The 9178-nt window shown below is 32.8% G+C and overlaps 1 long non-coding RNA gene across 1 annotated transcript; it reads right to left on the bottom strand.

Moving 5' to 3' along the window:
• Nucleotides 1-211: 211 nt before the first annotated feature.
• On the bottom strand, nucleotides 212-8906 carry LOC117100745. Its single transcript, XR_004444168.1, has 3 exons — nucleotides 8590-8906; nucleotides 2904-2991; nucleotides 212-1163 (listed from the first exon to the last, which is right to left on the bottom strand). It is a non-coding gene; the product is annotated as an uncharacterized LOC117100745 (long non-coding RNA).
• Between the last annotated feature and the right edge of the window lie 272 nt (nucleotides 8907-9178).

The raw sequence follows: 9178 nt of genomic DNA, 5'->3' as shown, positions 1-9178 counted from the left end.
GGCCATTTTTCCCGGGGCCATTATTTCCTGGGCCATTTTTTCCGGGGCCATTCTTACCTACATTCTGTCTGGCATGGGGTAATTATACTTGTAATTGATCTTAAAGAATTATATATTATGCACTGTATTTATATTTCATTCATATATTTATTATGTAAAAACACATAGAACAGAGAATTATAAACATAACTTCAAAGAAACAGACATGATATCAATGCTTTGAATTTATTGTGCCATTTTCAGGAATATATATCAGTTTTTAAACAGTATCCTGAAATTTCTACATTATAATTTTTTTTTTATTGATTAGAGGTTGTTTGTGGCCTCTACTACTACCTAGTTACTGAAACTTCTAACTCCTGTACAAAGAGGTCTACTTACTTGTAAGCCTAATAAATCTGTTTGGAGTTAAAGCCATACTCAAGAGGAAATTTTTTTTTATATATATGTTGTAAAGCTGATTTTTATACGACACAAAAATGCATACAGTATTTGATGAGATACAGATTTTTGAATATTTAAAAACTGGGTGAAAAGAGGCAAATATTTAACAGTATGTGCTAAACATTTAACCACTGTCATATCCCATTTTTTTTAAATGAAATTTTTTCTTAAAATTTTGAATAGGGAGGGAATTTTGTGTTTCTAGGGACTTCGATAAAAGAGCACCAATTACACTATTAATATACTGTAATATAATTTGTAATTTTATCTTGTGCTCTATTTTTTACTTGAGTCAATAGAGGGCTTGAGTGCAATTAAGATTGTGAATGCGATTTTCCAAGCTATACAAATACACCAGTGTCCGTGAGACTTCTGTGATTCTTATAATTGCTGGCTCTCGTCAATGGGGATTTTACAAAACAAAAAATTAATGTCAGGTAATTTTTCTCAAGTAGACCAACATAATTAATATAAATGATAAATACTACATAGTTCACAAGAGCCAGCAGATGTGGTTATATGTTTGCGAGTTGAGTCATTATTACTCATCGTGATTCAAGGTTAACACTGTGTAAATGTAACGTCACAGCGTTGATGACTCTTCGTATCTTCATCATTAACTGTGAAACATGTTGTGCTGAATCACATTTCTATCCTATTTTAATTACAGTAGTTGACATTAAATTCGATCATCAAGAATGAATGCTTGGCTTGCCTTTCTACAATTAGAAAAAATCAAAAGAAGAGAAATTTGATGAGCTGTAGTACAATATATGAAATGTGGTGCTACCCTGGTTAGAAAATTATTACACAAACTTAAGAATTGTAATATCCGATAATAACAAGGATGATGATAATGATGATAATTATGATGATGATGATGATACCAATGATTATGATGTACAATTATTTTTTGTACAGTGCCAAATGAATATAGTTTTCTATTCTAGGGCTTTCTAGTTCCCTGTAAATTTAGATCCACAGGCAATGATGTGCAATATGCAAAAACTACTCCCGGCACTCATCCCGATGCAGATGGATTTCCTCCTGCTAGGCATCCCTGGATGGAAAGAAGTGATGCTGGAATAAAGGATGCAACATCAGAATCGAACCATTGACCTCTTAATTGGAAAGCCAAACCATACCACTCTACCACACTGCTTTAATTTGCTTTAATTGTGTGGTTTCATTGGTAGGGTAGATTAACTATCATTCATCACCATGCAATTGTTATCACCAATTTGTAGGGCTGTAATCTATATAATTGATGAACTAGAACATAAATATGATCTAGTTTAAATTGCTTCATGACTCAGTTTAAATTTCTTCAGTAAATATGGCCCATTTGCTTTGCTAAATATAGTACAGTTGATATTAAATATGGCCCTATTAAATCTAGGTTATCCCTGTAAAAATGGGCCTGGTAAAAATGTGCCACAATAACATGGCCATAGTAAAAATCAGTTTAGGAATAAAGTGGAATACAATTGTGAAAGTATAGAGTGAAAAAAATAAAATTATTCAGGATGTCAGGTTTAAACAATTACGGTAACTGTGCTTATAGACCTACAAAATGGAATGTAACCCACACAGTGTTGTGTTATTTTAATTACTTCAATTTCAATGTTATAGCTACTGTATTTATAAATATTGTTATTGTCAGGTTTTGTATTGATGGGCAAAATATTTTAACGGCATTAATGATTTACTTCATTTCATTCTTGCTGCTATTTATATTGTTATTGTCAGATACATATTGGCGCAAAATATTATTGCCTTACATTTCTTATTTACTTTGATTTCAATTTAGCTATTTATAAATACTTTAATTTTCATTGAGAGCAAATTTTGAAAATGACACAGAAGTTTATATAGTACTTTTCTCTTATAGCTATAATTTTGTCCGGGAATTATTAAAAGGGGAAGATGAAGACCCGAAAATTATTATGGCTAATAATATAACCACCACACACACAAATCAATAATACAATATAAAAAGAAAATTGAAATAAATTAAGTAATAAAATAAATAACAATAACAATAATACTACTATAGAAAATATATGTGGTAAATAAATAACAAAAGAATAAATAAAAGGTCTATATTTTATTAGTTTCTTCATCATATATGAAGCAGCTCCCTTATATGGTGGGATTATTGGTGACTCAACGTTATTTATATTCTATTAAACATCCAACCAAAACATGAATACTAAATGAGTCATACCACACACACAAAAAACGCAATCAAAAAGGTTTTCTAATTTTAAACATCTTTTCTTCTCATTTACACTCTTTCCAAAAAAAAAAAAACTCAAAACAAAACAAAACAGACGCACACAAAAACCACTACCAAAATGATTTGATGAGTAAGAGGCAGACTCAACATCAACTTGTAACTCTTCATCTATTCTCGTATAAGGGACAAAGAAATAATTTATGCCCATATATGGTGATACCTCATGCCCACAAAATTAGGTGATGGCTTGTCCACTGATGGCAGTATGACATTTGGCACAAAGCCAATCAAAATTGAGCATCAAGGTACTGCAAGAGAGAAGTGAAAATTATCAAAGCAATTAAAAACTGAGACCATAAGGACATTTATCTCATGGATTGATGCATGGCTTCACAATTGGTTACTTTCAGCCCGATTACCAACAAATGTGATTAAATTAACAATTCATTTTGTGAGTTACTGTTCAACAATGCCAAAAGATGGAGGGCAGTATTTCATATTAATGTTTTTAAAGATGTTTTCCAAAATAAAAATTGATAAATTATTGAGCTAATAATGATGATGATGATGATAATAAAAACAGTGATAATATATATATATATAACAATAACAAATATTTAATTTATTTATTAGGTGACATTACACATTAATAATAGGAGGCATTCACAGTCAGTGGTGTGGTCTTGCAGAGTACACAAGAATATAAATGGTAAAAAGTTCTTTACTAACAAACTATAAACAAAATAACAAAAAAATAATAAAAATATAATATTAAAAAATTAAACAAAAAATATCAAAAATAAAATATTTATTTGGCATTTAAAATGGCTTTCAGAAATTACTTGATATTCTGGCACTACACTTTTTTTTTATAAGAACACATTTTATAAGAAAGCTGGATTCTGAAATTGCTTAAAAATAAGAATAAAATAAGAACCTGAAATTGATGCAAAAATAAAAGAAAAGAAAAACATTGAGCCTGAGCAAACTTTTACTGGTTCTTATATATCGCAAATTACTTCCAATGCTATGCGTTTTCTCAAGTTGTACTCTTTACCCTGGCTCCTCTAATTAGAAAAATGATGTTTGTGTAATAATTATATGATAATAATAATCTAACAATCAAATGTTATTTAATATTAAGGCTTTTTTTATTTTGTATAAGCCTATACTTTTTACAATCCATTATCATTCCTGGCCATTGGGTATATTATTAGCAAATAATTTGTGCTAGCAAACAACCTCCCTGAAATTAGAAAACTTGACAGCATCATGCAGCCATGGTGGCAAACCTCCTCTGCTCCCTGGGGAGCTCCATCCAGTTGTGTAGTCAAAACACCTTCCAAGGTCAGCCGCCTATTACTGTGAAGCAATTGCTCGCTATTTATAGGCCTACCAGAGAAATTTACATTTTCCAAAGAAAACATGAAAAAAACTGGGCAGTATGTAGATGTGAAACCAGTGATATTGACGAGCTGAAGTTTTGAAAATTACAATGGTGAGAGCAACTTAGCTCAGTCGGTTAATCTGGTGGTAGTCACTGTGTGTGCACTGAACCGTCGAGATCTCTAGGTCCCTGGTTCAATTCCAATCGATACCCCTCCTTGTGTTTCAGCTAGACTGCTGAAATACAAGTTAGAATCTGTGGCGCCGAGAGGCCGGGATAACCGGGGAAAGTGCCCCGGGGCCAGGACCCAGTAGGGGCCCATGATAACTAGGTAAAAAAATAAAATAAAATAAATGAATAAAAATTATTAAATGCATTAATTGCTTCTGCTACTCTAGAGTTTATGTTTACAATGTATCAAATAGTAAATTCTTTACATTATTAATTTATAATTATAAAAGGCTTGGACCCTGGACATTGTCAATATACATACTGTACAAGTTATAAATATGAATAGACCTGATAGAGAATCAATTCCCAAATAAACACTGAATTAATATATTAAACCAGTGGCGGATTTAAGGGGGCCCGGTTCCCACCAAATTTTAACCAAAAAAAAAAAAAAATTCTATTCAAATTTAAGTCTAACAGTGCCATTTCTGTCCATCCAGAGGTGCCATAAACATAGGCTTAATTTTTCTTACCTCAGCCACCATGGTGGGGCTGAGTTAGATAGACCGTCCATTGTAAAAGTCCTTCTCTGGGCCTCTTTTATTTCAAATCCCTGTAAATTTGATACCTATGTTATGAATATTTTCAGCACGTTTGAGTAAAAGAAAGGATAGCTTTGACTTTTCTTGTTTCTGTACTTTATTTTTTATGACCTGGTAAAATTAAGCACTCTAGGCCTACAGTCGATTAAGTTAGTTCTCTAATCCGTTAAAAGGCCGTAGCTTCCAAGGTGTTGGGGGAAAATCAGGGATCATCTCCCATCGATCTCACTGGGGCCCCCAGACCCCCAATTAATTGGCCCGGCCAGCAAAGATGCCCCAGGGCCCGTGGCCGCCCTCGGGGGCCCTGGTTACAACAGCGCACCATCTTTCAGATGAAACGTTTAAGCAGTTGCTCCTGTGTGCATTTATGGCCCTGTGCATGTTAAAGAATGCAGTACACTCTTCTGAAAGAAGTAGGGGATTGTCTCCCGGTGTACTGTCCAATCACCCACTGAAGGAACCCACTGGAAATAAGTCTACTTCTAGACTTTCGTGGGCTATCCTAGGTGTTTACACCGAATAAATCCAATCCAATCCAATCTGTCTCTTATACACAAATAAAAACCAAAAAACAGGCTGAATAAGTGGGATAGTAAACAAAAAGACTGTGACACATAAGCTAATAAAAATTTAAAAAGTAGAGATATATGGTAATTATGATAAGATTAAAAGTTGAAACACCAGTAAAGTGAAACAATGAAAATAACACAAATCAAACAATCACTTAACAACAAAAACAGAAATGAAGTTTATTGTTTTGGAAAAAAAATATTTATGCATGTAGACTATGAACAGAAGAACTTATCCTACTAAAAATGTCAGTGTTTCATATGGATTCATGTTGCAAATAAAATATAAGCTTCAAATCTTTAGAACAGATGGTGTGTGAATCCTAAATTATTACATAACACACAGTTAGCTATAACTCAAACTATCACTGATTAATCATTCTCATAGCCATGCATAAATTAGAACAATTGTCAATGGTTTTCAACGATGTAGTTCGTATCAGTTTACATGAACTATTTAAACAAAGACTGTGCCAAACTGTAGGATAGTATATTACATACTCCAAGTATCGAAATGCACGCCATCGTGTCAGGATTCAATATTTTGACAATAATTATGTCATCATCATAGCAGCAGTTTGGCGCAGCGGTTGACGTTTGGGCTTTCAATCGTAAGGTCGGAGGTTCGAGTCTTCGCTGTGCAGATTCGCTTGTGTCCTTGTGCAAGGCACTTTAGCTACATTGCTTCAGTCCACCCAGCTGTATCAATGGGTACCAGCAAACTGCTGGGGACTAACCTGCGACGGACTAGTGTCCCGTCCAGTGGGAGTACAACTCTCATCCGCTTTACACTACCAACTGGGGATAAGCTCCAGTCCTATGAGCCCCAGTGGCTCGGAAAGAATTTTAGTTTTATGTCATCAGGTAACTGTTTCTCTCACAATTGTATGCACCATAGTTGCTTAGTTTTATAAGCTCATATTGGGTAACCTACCATTAACTTCTATAATTTTTATCAAACACAATGCTAAGTTTTAAGGCGAGACTTCTTTATACCTTGTTTAGCGAACCCACTGCCCGCCAATGATGATGATTTCCAATAAAAACAAATTTTTTTTTTTTTTTGGCAATTAGTGCACCTGCCGGCATGTAAAAATAGAAATTTCAGAAAAAAATTTTTTTTTTCTTTTATTACGCACACTGCTGCCTTGAAATATCCAAAAATAAGATATGCATATTTCTTTCGATTCATATAAATTAATGACGTTTAACCATCCCATTACTACACTGTTTACATTCACCATAGAGCAAAGAAACTTTGCTCTATGTTTCTTTGTTCTATGCATTCACCAATAGAATCTTATTTTTATTTTCTCCTCCGTCTAGATGTTTTTGGCAAAACTCTTTGCTAAATGAAAAACCAAAATGTCATTTTTGTTTTTGTCCGCCCTCCTCTGACGATCTTTAAAAAAATAGGTTTGCGAAACAAGGTATAAAAAAAGTCTCGCCTAAGCCACATTCACACGTCACATTTAAAATTTTTTTAACACAAGTACTGTACAAAATAAATTGGCTACCACGCCTCTAGCGCTTCAGGCATTTTTGGTGCTCATGTCTGATTCTGGTGGGTAAAGCTGACCTCGTAAGGACTCCCAAAGTAGGAGTATAACAGAGAGGGCTAGAAATGGGGTATAAGCCTAACCCTCCTACTGTACGTACTTGGCCCAATTTCACAATTTTATGTGAGTTGGCTTACACCCAAGGAACTACTTAACACTGAGCTCACATACATTCCTTCCTATGTTGAAATGAAACATTGAGAGCACTTCAGTAATTAGCATATAACCTAAATCATAAAGCTATATTATGGCTTCATGCCTCATTTATTTAGACGCACATATTATTATTCGATATCATAACAGATACTACGGAAACTGTGGCTAGTGCTAGTACGTACCTGTAAGTCATGAACCACTTTTAAGGTCATAAAAATTAGCAATTAAATAACTCATTTCAATTTATGAAATTAATGCAATCGCTACAGATAATGATAATTGAATTCAATTAAAAATAACAAAATTGGACATAAACAATTCAATTGGGAAATCATTAATCAGAGAATTATCTGGTTTTATTTGATTCAATCAAAATTCACTATTGTGATGCAATAATAATAGTTAGGCTAAAGTGTTAAAAACAGTATATTTTTTAGCATATTGGAAGAACACATCCTTTTTAATTTTACTTTTGGCATATGTGAAAATTTCATTTAAATTAAATAAGATTAAATAGTTTAATAAAGTGAGATTTAGCTAACATTAAACAGTTTAATATAGCTATATACTATAATAAAAGTAATAATAATCAGTTAAAATAATGACAAAACATTTCTCAAATTCGTTTGTTCCATATTCTATCAGGTTATTTAATATACTCAACTAATTTTTTTATACAGGCCTACTGTAGATTAAGATTATTTTATACTAATATTAGTAATATTTTGAACATGTTCCATTTCTTTATAACATTATGTCAAACAAAATTTTCAAAAGGACAAATAAAGTGAACTATGATATAATAATAATTAAATGGAAAAAATTGAATAATAAAACAACAAAAAAAAGGGAATATGAGATGACAAGAGCAAAATATATTTTACTTCATCCAATTTGGTGAGAGAGTCAACCGGAGAAACAAAATTGCTTGCAAAACATTTAGCACAATGGCTCTGTGTGGTACTGTTTATTTATACTGTAGCAAAGTGTTTAGGTCAACAGGAAAGTTGTATACAGATTGTTAATTATTGTGTGACATATGAGATGATTATAACCTACTTGTTAGTTATTGTAAATAACTGTAGCAATAGTGTTGATGTTCTATTGTTTATCTGGAATTAACATTGAGTGACTGGGACAAGTAAAGTGTCTACATTATGATTGGACAATGTGATTATGCACAAATTATAATCTAATTGGACTAAGGTCCAATTTGTTAATACAGTACTGTAGTAAGTTGTAATTTGTAATGGTTATAAGACCATCATAAAGAGATCATTCAAGAAGTCAATGTTTAGTCTAAAAAATCTTCTCATTACACAGTGTTCAAGGGGGAAGCCCATCCTAAAATTTTCAAAATTAAAAAACAAAAAATAAGAAAAAAAACCCAATTATTTTAAATATTAATGAGAGTGCCATTTCTGGTCATCAAGAGGAATTCCATAATCATAAATTTTCTTACCTCATTCCCAGCCAGTCTAGTCGACTCTCCACTTGTGAAGCGCCCCTCTATTTCAAATTCCTGGATCTACCACTCTTGTATAGTTCCTATGATGAGCTCACCACCATGGAAAACGACCTGATTATTTTCTCAGGTATGACACAATTTTGGGGTTAGGCTGGGGAATACCCTGTTCAGGAAAATAAGGTTTTGATTGCTTATCAAAAGGCCAATTTTCCACACATGCCAAAATTGAAGCCACAATTGGACTTTTTTAGGTGATTGTAAAAAAAAAAAGTCAGCTGCGCTTCAATACTCAATTCAAATCATACCCTCCCTCTCCCTGGTCTTTTGCATGGGAATTCAAAAGTTGCCTCAATAGAAACTCATGCTAACAAAGCTATTGAAACTAGCATTAATAGGCATACTAAATGAACATACAAAGATAAATTTATTTCTATTGTGTTGTGTTATGAAGACAACCGGTATACTTGAAATTATACTTCCTTGATGCAAAAACATACAAAATTCTACATGAATATAAAATATAATATGCGATATCATACAAAAAATATATATAGACCGAAGTCTTTGGCTAAGTTAGTACGAT

The sequence above is a fragment of the Anneissia japonica genome, unplaced genomic scaffold (genome assembly GCF_011630105.1).
Source record: "Anneissia japonica isolate Jap-2015-1 unplaced genomic scaffold, ASM1163010v1 scaffold670_len1213532_cov191, whole genome shotgun sequence".
Taxonomy (NCBI): domain Eukaryota; kingdom Metazoa; phylum Echinodermata; class Crinoidea; order Comatulida; family Comatulidae; genus Anneissia; species Anneissia japonica.
Note: the sequence above shows the minus strand (reverse complement) of the source record. Positions and strands in the feature narration are given on the sequence as shown.